Here is an 11,907-nt window from a genome sequence, read left to right on the forward strand (position 1 = left end):
GTGTCGCGGTAGTCTCGCGGTATTTGCTTGTCCCGCGGGAGTTCTTTTGAACGCTCTGGCGGTAACCCCGCCCTAGGTGCTCCGCTGCGGGCAGACCGGAGCCGGAGGCGGATTTGGAGTCTGGTCCCGCAGTCTGTCTGGTCCCGCAGTCTGTCGGGGCCGCAGTACCCCTGCGCGGACGAAGCTCGTCCCAGCCAGTCACGGCGCCATGGGGGCGGAGAAGAAGCTGCTGTCATTTAAGGAGGCCTTTCAGCTGGCGCAGCAGCCGCACCAGAACCAGGCGAAGTTCGAGGTGGCGCTGAGCCGCACCTACTGCAAGGTCAGCGCGGCCCCAGCCTCGGCCGCCGTCCCCCCGCGCTCCCGGGACCCCCGAGTGGCCCTTGAGCGCACGCTACCCCTGACGGTCTTCGTAAGACGATTGTAGGGAATTTTGAATTCCATTACCGTTTTACCTGGTTTACTTGTTTAGAGACCCATGTTGTATTTAATGATCATAGTCTTGTGTCTCTTTAGGTTAACAGCTCACGGACTTTTAACATACATCTTCATTTCATTAAACTAGGTTTAAAATACATATATAAGTACATATTTATGTTTCTGCCCTGTAATGATTTTAACAAAACACACTTTTAAATTCTTGACAAAATCAGTGCAAATAAGTGCATCTTTGTTACAAACCAGCGACTTTTCAGGTTGATATAGTTATCGCCTTTTTTTTTTTTTTTTTTTGTAGACTATACCCAGTACCGGTGGTGGGGGTGGTGAGGAGGTTAGAGGGATGGGGGGTGGAGGGGGGTGGGTTGGTGGTGGTGGTGACCCAGCTCTGGGCTTGAACTCACAACCCTGAGATCAAGACCCGGGCTGAGATCAAGAGTCTGCCGCTTAACCAACCGAGCCACCCAGGCGCCCGTTTATTGCCTTTTATTTATTTATTGCCTTTTATTATGATTTTAAGAAATAGAAAAAAATGTTAGGTGCAGGAGTTTTTATTTTAACTCAGACTTCACACGACATGAATCAGTAAATATTTTACAAGCACTAACTACACAGAAGAAATGCTCCTTCCTAGTCCCCACCAGTACTGTCCCTCATAGTCTTCTACAGGTAACCATTTTTTAAATTTTTTTTTAATGTTTCTTTATTTTTGAGAGAGACAGAGACAATGCGAGTGGGTTAGGGTCAGAGAGAGAGGGAGACACAGACGCAGAAGCAGGCTCCAGGCTCTGAGCTGTCAGCACAGAGCCCGATACAGGGCTTGAACTCAGGAACTGTGAGATCATGACCTGAGCGGAAGTCGGTGGCTCAACCACCTGAGCCACCCAGGCGCCCCTAAAGGTAACCATTTTTAATCAGTTTCTTGTTTATCCTTCCAGTCTTCATGCAAATACAAGCAAATATGACTATGCATGCTTATTTCCCTCCATTCTTTCTTCAATATTTTCTGCATTGTTTTGCACTTTGCTTTTTTCACTTAATAGTATATTCTGGATATTCCTTATCACTGTCTAGTTACATTTCCTCTCTTTTTGTTTTTGTTTTTTTTTTCTTTTTTTAGCTGTGACATATTCCATTTTGTGGACATACTCCAATTTATAGCCAATCCACTATATGTACACACTTGTTTCCAGCCTTTACATATTCAAAACAATTTTTTTTAACCTTTACACCCAAGGTGGGGCTCAAACTCACAACCCTGAGATCAAGAGCCCGTGCTCTGCGGACTGAGCCAGCCAGGTCCCCTAGAAACAATATTTTAATGAATACATGTCGTATCCTACATTTGCACAGGTAACTGTCAGATTGTCTGAAGAGAACTGGGTCAAGTAGGAAATGCATTTTTTTTTTTTAAGTTTATTTATTTTGAGAGAGACAGAAGCAGCATAAGTGGGGTAAGGGCAGAGAGAGGAGAAGGAGAGAATCCCAAGCAGGCTCCTCTTTGCCAGTGCAGAGCCCAACTGGTGGCTGGAGCTCAGGAAACCTTGAGATCCTGACGTGAGCTGAAATCGAGAGACAGAAGCTTAACTGACTGAGCCACCCAGGCGCCCCTTATAGGAAAGGGATTTGTAAATGTGATAAGTGCTGACAGCTGCCCTTCATAGAGTGGTCCATTCTACACTCCCAGCAGCCAAGGATGAGAGGTATTGCTTTTTTTTGTTTGTTTGTTTTGAGGAGGAGAAGGAGGTTTGGGAACCACTGGAATATAACCGAGAGGATGTTTTATGATAGAAAAGAAAATTGTAAGTGAAATCCTGAACAGTGTGGGAATATGAGTTACAATGATAAACAATTCATCAAAAAGAAAAGAAATTGCTGTATTATAGGAAGGCGTAATTGTAAAAGGCAGTGTTGAATTGACACCAGTGGGTTTTTTCTTTCCTTTTTTTTTTTTTAACGTTTATTTATTTTTGAGACAGAGAGAGACAGAGCACGAGCAGGGGAGGAGCAGAGAGAGGGAGACACAGAATCTGAAACAGGCTCCAGGCTTTGAGCTGTCAGCACAGAGACCGACGCGGGGCTCGAACTCACGGACCATGAGATCATGACCTGAGCCGAAGTCGGCTGCTTAACCGACTCAACCACCCAGGTGCCCCATGTCCAACTCTTGATTTCAGCTCAGGTTCATGAGTTCGGCCCCGTGTTGGGCTCCTCCCTGACGACGCTGAGCCTACCTGGGATTTTTCTCTCCCTCTCTGTCTGCCCCTCCATGGATTGCTCTCTCTCAAAATAAATAAACTTAAAAAAATTAATGGGTTTAAAGCTTTAAGAGCTTATAAAATTTATTTATTTTTCGGTGTTTATTCTGTTATTGAGAGAGAGGACAAACCTCGGAGGGGCAGAGAGAGAGGGAGACAGAGGATCCAAAGCAGGTTCCGCAATGACAGCAGCAAGCCCGGTGTGGGGCTCAAACTTACGAAACCACGAGATCATGACCTGAGCCAAAGTGGGACACTTAACTAACTGAGCCACCCAGGCACCCCAAGAGCTTGCATAATTTAGAGAAAAGACAGCTCCCAGGGGTCTAAATTTATATGTGATGATAAGTAAGTTCATGGTATATGTATATACACAAATATTTATGTCCTATGAAAGTCACCTTATAAATATTTTCTATGATAAAATATAATCAAAAGCCAATTTATTGTATAATACTAGGTTTAATTTATTTTGTTTACTTTTCTAATGCTACCTTATTTTTTTAAGTTTATTTATTTTGAGAGAGAGAGAGAAAGTCTGAGTGTGGGAGGAGTAGGGGGTCGCTCAATCTCATAGAGCACAGAGCCTGATTCATGAACCATGAGATCATGTGCTGACAGCAAGAGTCAGCTGCTCAATGCACAACTGACTGAGCCACCCAAGCATCCCTGTAATGCTAGCTTTAATTTAAAAAATTTAGGAACCAGTTTGAGGCAAATATATTTAAATGAGTACTTAAGAAGATCAAAGACTTTTTTTTGATCCAAAAATTATTGCATTCTTGTTATTTGGCAAATATTTCAGGTAAAGGTTATTTTGAGACTCTATTAAATATATATTTAGTAAACCTATGCATGAAATTAACATAACTTTTTTTGCATGAATTATGGCTTCCTTATGAATTATTATTGAATTCTGGAATTCTGAACCTGGGGAAAATCAAATGGTTGTCATTATAATGCCACCTGGGAATAATTTGATTTATGTATTTTTTTTCAGGACTGAGGCAAATAGCAATGAAGTTGGGTTTTTAGTGTGCCAGATTCTAAGTAAATTCTTGGGAAATAAGCTGGAAAAAGGCCAGATTGGTAATGTTTTGTGCATAAAAAGAATGAAGCTCTTATTAGGCTAAAAGATTAGATGTGAGGATACAGGCAATCCCAGCTCTTTCAAGACTTAGAACATTTGGGTAACGATTGCCCCATGGTTAAAGGTATGTGCTACTTCACGGTGTCTTATTGATTTTAAATGCACGTAGTTGAATTTTTCCTTATTAAATATATAATATATAAGTGAGAGAAGAGAGTGTGTGATACATGCATATACCTCATTTAAAGATACATTGTTTCAGGGGCACCTGGGTGGCTCAGTCAGTTAAGCATCTGACTTTGGCTCAGGTCATGATCTCATGGTTCCTGAGTTTGAGACCCTCATTGGGCTCTGTGCTGACAGTTCAGAGCCTGGAGCCTGTTTTGGATTCTGTGTCTCCTTCTCTCTCTCTCTCTCTCTCTCTCTCTCTCTCTCTCTCTCTGCCCCACTCTGTCTCTCTCTGTCTCAAAAATAAATAAGCATTAAAAAAATAAAGATACAGGGGCACCTGGGTGACTTAGTCTGTTAAGTGTCTGACTTCAGCTCAGGTCATGATCTCAAGGTCTGTGAGTTCGAGCCCTGCATCGGGCTCTGTGCTGACAGCTCAGAGCCTGGAGCCTGCTTCAGATTCTGTGTCTCCCTCTCTCTCTGCCTCTCCCCAACTCATGCTCTCTCTCTCAAAAATAAATAAAAAACTTGAAAAAAAAATTAAAAAAAAGATACATTATTTCAGTAGCAATATTGAAACATTTTTTTAACGTTTATTTATTTAATCTCTACACCCAACATGGGGCTCAAACTCACTACCCCAAGATCAAGGCGTCCCCTCTCCTTTATTTTTAAAGTCAATTGCAATCCTTTGATACCAACTTGGTATCCTATAATGTAAGTATAACTAGAGCAGAGCCACAGGTCAAGCAAGGGCTCAGTCCCACAAGACTGCCCTGACTTAGGACACCAGCCACAAGTCTCTGGTATCCCCAAACTGCTTCCACTTCTATGTAGCTAACTGCAAATTTGGGGGATGCCCATGACAACCACACCCCTTCCCCAGGTATGAAAATTCTCTAGAATGACTGACAGAATTTGGGAAAGTGATGTACTTACTATTACAGTTTTATTGTAAAGGATGCAGTGAAACAGCCAAATCCAAGAGATCTATAGGGCAAAGTAAGGGAGGCATGGGGGTGCAGAGCTCCCATGACCTGTCTGGGTATGCCACTGTCCCGGCCTATCTGTGTATCCACCAACCTGGAAGCTTGAGCCTAGTTGTTTCAGGGTTTTTTGTGAGATTTCATTGAGTAGATATGTTTGATTAAATGACTATTTGAACTCAATCTCTAGTTCCTCTCCCCTACTTGGAAAAAGGGTGATGGGCCTGAAAGTTCCTGCCCTGTAATCACCTGATTGTTTCTCAGCTGACCAGTTTCCATCCTGAATCTAAGGTCCTCACATGCCCAACCCCTGCTCGAGTCCCCTCATTACCATAAACTCACATAAAGTTGAAAGGGACTCCAGAATAACAAGACATTCCTATCTCTCAGGAAATGCCAAGGTTTTTTGAGCTCCAAACCAGGAATTAAGATCAGATACATTTTTTATTACTCCATGAAAGAATAATAAAATGAACACATATACCTACCATCTAAGTTAAATGGAATGCTGAGGTACCTTTGTAAGTTTCTTATGCCTTTTTCTGAATGTATTCCCCCTTCTTTCCTTCCCAGGGGAAACCCTATCGTGAATTTTGTGTTACTCATTACCTTTCTTTTTTTCTTTTTTTTTTTTTTTGGTGGGACTTTCTCTTTGTTTTAATTTTTATTTAATTTATTTTTTTAATTTACATCCCAGTTAGCATATAGTGCAACAATGATTTTAGGAGTAGATTCCTTACTACCCCTTACCTATTTAGCCCCTCCCCCTCCCACAACCCCTCCAGTAACCCTCTGTTTGTTCTCCATATTTAAGAGTCTCATTTCCCTCCACCCCCGTTTTTATATTATTTTTGCTTCCCTTCCCTTATGGTCATCTGTTTTGTCTCTTAAAGTCCTCATATGAGTGAAATCATATATTTGTCTTTCTCTGACTAATTTTGCTTAACATAATACCCTCTAGTGCCATCCATGTAGTTGCAAATGGCAAGATTTCATTCTTTTTGATTGCTGAGTAATACTCCATTGTATGTATACCACATCTTTTTCCATCCATCCATTGATGGACATCTGGGTTCTTTCCATACTTTGGCTATTGTTGATTGGCTTTCTTTTCTTTAGAGTTTACTTTAGTTTTAAGGCTACGTAGATGTATCCCCCAAATAAGTACTTATCTTTGCCTTTTTTCACCTTAATATAAATGGAGTTATATTACATATACACTTTTGTAACTGCTTTTTTTTCCACTTAATACTCTTTGTAAGAATCTGAAGTGCAAATTTATGCATGTAGCTATAGCTCATTCTTGTTCACTACTAGATGGTACAGCATTTCGGGGGTTTTTTTTGTTTTTTTTGTTTTTTTCAACTTTTTTTATTTATTTATTTTTGGGACAGAGAGAGACAGAGCATGAATGGGGGAGGGGCAGAGAGAGAGGGAGACACAGAATTGGAAACAGGCTCCAGGCTCCGAGCCATCAGCCCAGAGCCTGATGCGGGGCTCGAACTCACGGACTGCGAGATCGTGACCTGGCTGAAGTCGGACGCTTAACCGACTGCGCCACCCAGGCGCCCCTGCATTTCGTTTTAGAAAGAGGGCACACTTGGGGCGCCTGGGTGGCTCAGTCAGTTAAGTGTCTGACTTCGGCTCCCGTCATGATCTCGTGGTTCGTGGGTTCAAGTCCCACATCGGGCTCTGTGCTGACAGCTCAAAGCCTGGAGCCTGCTTCAGATTGTGTCTCTCTCCCCCACTCACACTCTGTCTCTCTCTCTAAAAAATAAATAAACATTAAAAAAAAAATTTAGAAAGACAGCACACTTGAATTATCGAGTCTGTTTAGTATTATGAACTAAACTGCCATCAGCATGCTCAGACATGTGCTAAAATTTCTCTGGCTAATAATGCCTAGAGGTAGTGTTAGGGACTGAACTGTGTGTCTCCCAAATTCATATGTTGAAGCCCTAACTCCCGATATCTAAGAATGGGACTGTATGTGGAGACAGGGTCTTTAAAGAAATAATTAAGTTAAAATGCCTTTGGGGCGCCTGGGTGGCGCAGTCGGTTAAGCGTCCGACTTCAGCCAGGTCACGATCTCGCGGTCCGTGAGTTCGAGCCCCGCGTCCGGCTCTGGGCTGATGGCTCAGAGCCTGGAGCCTGTTTCCGATTCTGTGTCTCCCTCTCTCTCTGCCCCTCCCCCGTTCATGCTCTGTCTCTCTCTGTCCCAAAAATGAATAAACGTTGAAAAAAAAAAATTTAAGTTAAAATGCCTTTGAGAAGGGGCCCGAATCCAGTCTGACTTGTGTTTTGATAACAGAAGGCAGTTAGAACATACAGAGAACTCGTGGAGAGAGGAAAGGCCGTGTGAGGACACTGGAAGAAGACACGTACAAGCCAAGAAAAGGGCCCTCAGGAGAACCCGGACCCGCTGACAGTTTGATCCTCAGAAGTCCAGCCTCCAAAACCAAGAAAATAAATTTCTGTTGTTTAAGCCATCTCGTCTGTAGTACTTTTGTTATGGCAATTCTGGCAAACAAATACAGGTAGAATTGCTAGATGGGAGTGTGTTGGTGTGCAGCTTAACTAGTGGTACTCACGTGTTTTTCTAAAGTAATTGGACCAATTTGCAATCCTACTGTCAGAATTCTGTTTTTCTTTTTAAGTTTGTTTATTTTGAGAGAGAGCACAAGTTGGGGAAAGGCAGATAGGGAGAGAGAGAGAGAGAGAGAGAGAGAGAGAGAGAATCCCAAGAAGGCTCTGCACTGTTGGCGCAGAGCCCAATGAGGGGCTCAAACTCAAGAATGGTGAGATCATGACCTGAGCCGAAATCGAGTTGGACCCTTAACCGACTGAGCCACACGGGCGTCCCTCCTCTTATTTCTTTTTGTACTAGTATGTTTTGTTTCCCATTTTACTTTCTTTGTCCTATAAATATTAGGTGTAGTTAATACTAATTTGAAGAAAATGAGTTATGTAACAAAATATAAGAAAACTAGAGGGAAGTCACATTCTTCCACAGCTTATATAACTGAACAGATGCTTTGAAATCAGTGATGTGAAAAAATCTTCTATAAGCCTGGTTACACTTCACTGAACTATCTTAGAGTTGCTTCATCTGTCTGATATGTAAAAGTAGCCTGCAGTGGCAGACTCACTGTTTTCTTTTTTAGTAACTCCCAGTGAACTGATGGGAATTTGCAAAAACAATGGTTGTAGGTATATGACAAATTAACTCATCATTAAACGCCATTACCTTGATTATTTCCTAACACAACAGAAATATGTAAGCTGACAGGGAGAACAGAAGGTTATATCACTGAAAAGTTTCATGCGATGATCCCTTTGTAAGAAAAAAATATCCCATGCAATTTCACTAATGTGTAAATACAACAGAGAAATAATCCCAAATAAACACAATGCAAATAAAAACTGGGCGACATTTTATTTAATGTGATGAGTGTGCTGTCTTTAGGAGTTCGTTCCAGTCGGATACACAAAGGTAATTCTCACATGCCTGATACACTATTAACCCTGTTTCTTTTTTTAATTGGATTAACTATTTAAAAGTATTAATAAGTAGTGCTATAGTAATTCTGTTTTTTTAATGGGCAGTCTTCATGCAAAAGAATGATAAAGCCAATGTCTCATAATCATTGTTCAGTGTTTACGAAAAGTGTTAATGTTTTATGTTCTTCTCGAGTATAATTGATTTTCTGATTCAGAGTTTTAGAAAGCGAGTGAATCCAGATATTTTTCTTGAATGTATCAAAGGTTTGTGTGTGTATTTGTTTGTTTCTGAGGCATGATGGTTAAAAGTTTGAGACAGGACACTAACAGTAAAAAATAGACAAAATATTCAAAACGCTGTTTTTCAAGATATGAGGCAACGAAGGATGTGAGCCCTCGTGGAGAGGAAGCAAGGTGAGTTCTATGATTGCTCCAGCTTACTGCCTTGGGAGAATTTCTAGGCCACTGCACAGGGAGGGGGGAAACGGAGACAGTCTGGTGAAATCTTAGGAGACAGAGCTGAGAGTCCTTGTAGAGTTTGCAGCAGAGAACATTAGAGGGAAGAGAGCTGCACAGAAACAGCTCTAGAAATCTGGAAGGACTCTTCTTGAGTTTTTAGGTGAGTGCTAATCAGCATATGCAGCTGAGGAAAAAAACACCCGAAAGTAATAGAGCAGCTCAAAGGTCTGGGAATAGTCTGTTCCTACAAGACAGACTGGAAAAGAAAACCTCATCATTCTCAGGGCATTGGGTAGAGTACACAGAAAGGTTTCACCTCCGTTGTGGGGAGTAATTAGTCCTAGGCTGAGCACTGTTCTGTCTTCCTTTGCATTTAAAGCAGGACCTGAAAGCATCAAATTATTTCCAAGGAACTGTACCAGAGCAAAGATACGTAGAAATAAAAAAATATCTAGTACCCAGAAAGATAAAATTCCTAATGTTTAGCATCCAGTCAAAAACTACCAAAGATGTAAATAAGTAGGAAAATAGGACCCATGATGAGTCAAATCAATTGAAACTGACAAGTATGTTAGAATTTGCAGACATTATATTGTAACTATTCCATTTGTTCAAAAATCAAGTAGAGACATGGAAGATGGAAAGACACCAACCAAACTTCTAGAAAGTATAATATGTGAAATATAAAACACCGGTTGGAATAAATGGCAGATTTGATATTGCAGCAGAAAAAAATTAATGAGTTTGAAGACCTGTCAATGGAAACAATGCAAGATAACAGAAATTTTTAAAAGCATCCAATATGTTGAGTAGACTAAGGTGTGGGGAAGGAATTTGAAGAACCTATTTGAAGAAATGATAGCTAAAAAGTATTTAAATTTTGATGAAAACTATAAACCCACAGATTCAAGAACAATGAATCCCAAGGACAAGAAGTATGCAAAAATGTTCACGAAGGCACATCATAATTGTTTAATACCAATGAGAGATTAAAAAAAAAAGAGAGAGAGACAAGAGGATAAAGGCACTATTTGCAAGTAACTTGGAAACAGTTAAAAGACGAGGATGAAATCAGATTTCTTTCAGGAAACAAATTGTAAAAGTCAGTATACATGATGTATTAGAAAAAGCCCTGTCAACCTACAATTCTATGCCCAGAGAAAGAATATTTGAAGATAAGTATTTATTTAAGTGTTTAGGTAAAACATAAGATTTATTTAAAATATCTTTAAAACAGGGGCGCCTGGGTGGCTGAGTCGGTTAAGCGTCTGACTTCGGCTCAGGTCATGATCTCATGGTCCATGAGTTCGAGCCCTGCGTTGGGCCCTGTGCTGACAACTCAGAGCCTGGAGCCTGCTTTGGATTCTGTGTCTCCCTCTCTCTCTGTCCCTACCCTGCTCGTGCTCTGTCTCTCTCTGACTCAAAGATAAATAAACATTTAAAAATAAATAAATAAATAAAAATAAAAATAAAATATCTTTAAAACAAAGGCAAAATACTTTTCCAGACTAAAGCTGAAAGAATTCATCACTAGCAGATCTATTAGACAAGAAATGTTAAAGGAAGTCAAGTCTTTCAGGCAGATGGATATACACTGGAGACCAAAAAACTGATCTGCGGCTTATTATTTAAGCTTTAAGCTTAGAATGGATTGCACATTTTTTAAGCGCCCCAGTATGGTGACAATTACTGGAGCCTGGTATTAAGTACATGAGGGTGTTCATTATACTATTGTCTATTCTTATGTTGGATTTTCCACAAGTTTTTTTTTTTTTTGATTTACATTACCCAACAATATATTATCTCCTGTAAATAAATCCAATTCAGTTTTGTACAGTGTTTTATTTATGTATTTAGTGCCTTTGTTCCTCATTTTATTTTATTTTATTTGGCATTTTTAAAATTTATTTTTTTAATTTGCATCCAAGTTAGCATATAGTGCAACAATGTTTTCAAGAGTAGATTCCTTAATGGCCCTTACCCATTTAGCCCCTCCCTCTCCCACAACCCTTCCAGTAACCCTCTGTTCTCCTTCTTTAAGAGTCTCTTATGTTTTGTCCCCCTCCCTGTTTTTATGTTCTTTTTGCTTCCCTTCCCTTATGTTCATCTGTTTTGTATCTTAAAGTCTTCATATGAGTGAAGTCATATGATATTTGTTTTTCTCTAATTTCACTTAGCATAATACCCTCTAGTTCCATCCACGTAGTTGCAAATGGCGAGATTTCACCCTTTTTGATTGCTGAGTTATACTCCATTGTACATATATACCACATCTTTATCCATTCATTCATCTATGGACATTTGGGCTCCTTCCAACTTTGGCTATTGTTGATAGTGCTGCTATAAACATGGGGGTGCATGTGTCCCTTCGAAACGGCACACCTGTATCCCTTGGATAAATGCCTAGTAGTGCAATTGCTGGGTGGTAGGGTAGTTCTATTTTTAGTTTTTTGAGGAACCACCATACTGTTTTCCAGAGTGGCTGCACCAGTTTGCATTCCCACCAGCAATGCAAGAGAGATCCTCTTTCTCCGCATCCTCGCCAACATCTGTTGTTGCCTGAGTTGTTAATGTTAGCCATTCTGACAAGTGTGAGGTGGTATTGTGCAATGTAATATTTAAACGACATAGATCTGTACTAACTGATCTTGCTACATATATCAAAGTGTTATGCAATTTGTTCTCATCAAATTGGATTTTGAAATCTACAGACTACAGTAAGAACTATCGCTTCTAATTGTTATAAGATAGTAAATAAATAAGCTGTGCTGTCTGCAGAGATTCAAATTAATTAGCTGAGACTTAAAGGTATACATACTGTATCCAAATATGATCAAAGAAAGCATGTGAGTCTCTTTCTTTTGTCTCACAATATGCTTTCATGATGATAGTAAAGTTTCATCAGTAACAATGGTGGACTAAGAAATTAGACTGGGGACTTGAATGTATTTTTCTCCTTTTCTTCATCAATACTTTTAGCTTGTTTCCAAGTAGCTTTTTGATTGTAAAG

General features: G+C 40.3%; 1 long non-coding RNA gene across 1 annotated transcript; it reads left to right on the forward strand.

Moving 5' to 3' along the window:
* Positions 1-65: 65 nt before the first annotated feature.
* LOC122479023 lies at positions 66-8,360 on the forward strand. The gene is made up of 2 exons (XR_006296213.1): positions 66-319; positions 7,249-8,360. It is a non-coding gene; the product is annotated as an uncharacterized LOC122479023 (long non-coding RNA).
* Positions 8,361-11,907: the final 3,547 nt, after the last annotated feature.

The sequence above is a fragment of the Prionailurus bengalensis genome, chromosome B1, assembly GCF_016509475.1.
Source record: "Prionailurus bengalensis isolate Pbe53 chromosome B1, Fcat_Pben_1.1_paternal_pri, whole genome shotgun sequence".
NCBI classification, from domain to species: Eukaryota; Metazoa; Chordata; class Mammalia; order Carnivora; family Felidae; genus Prionailurus; species Prionailurus bengalensis.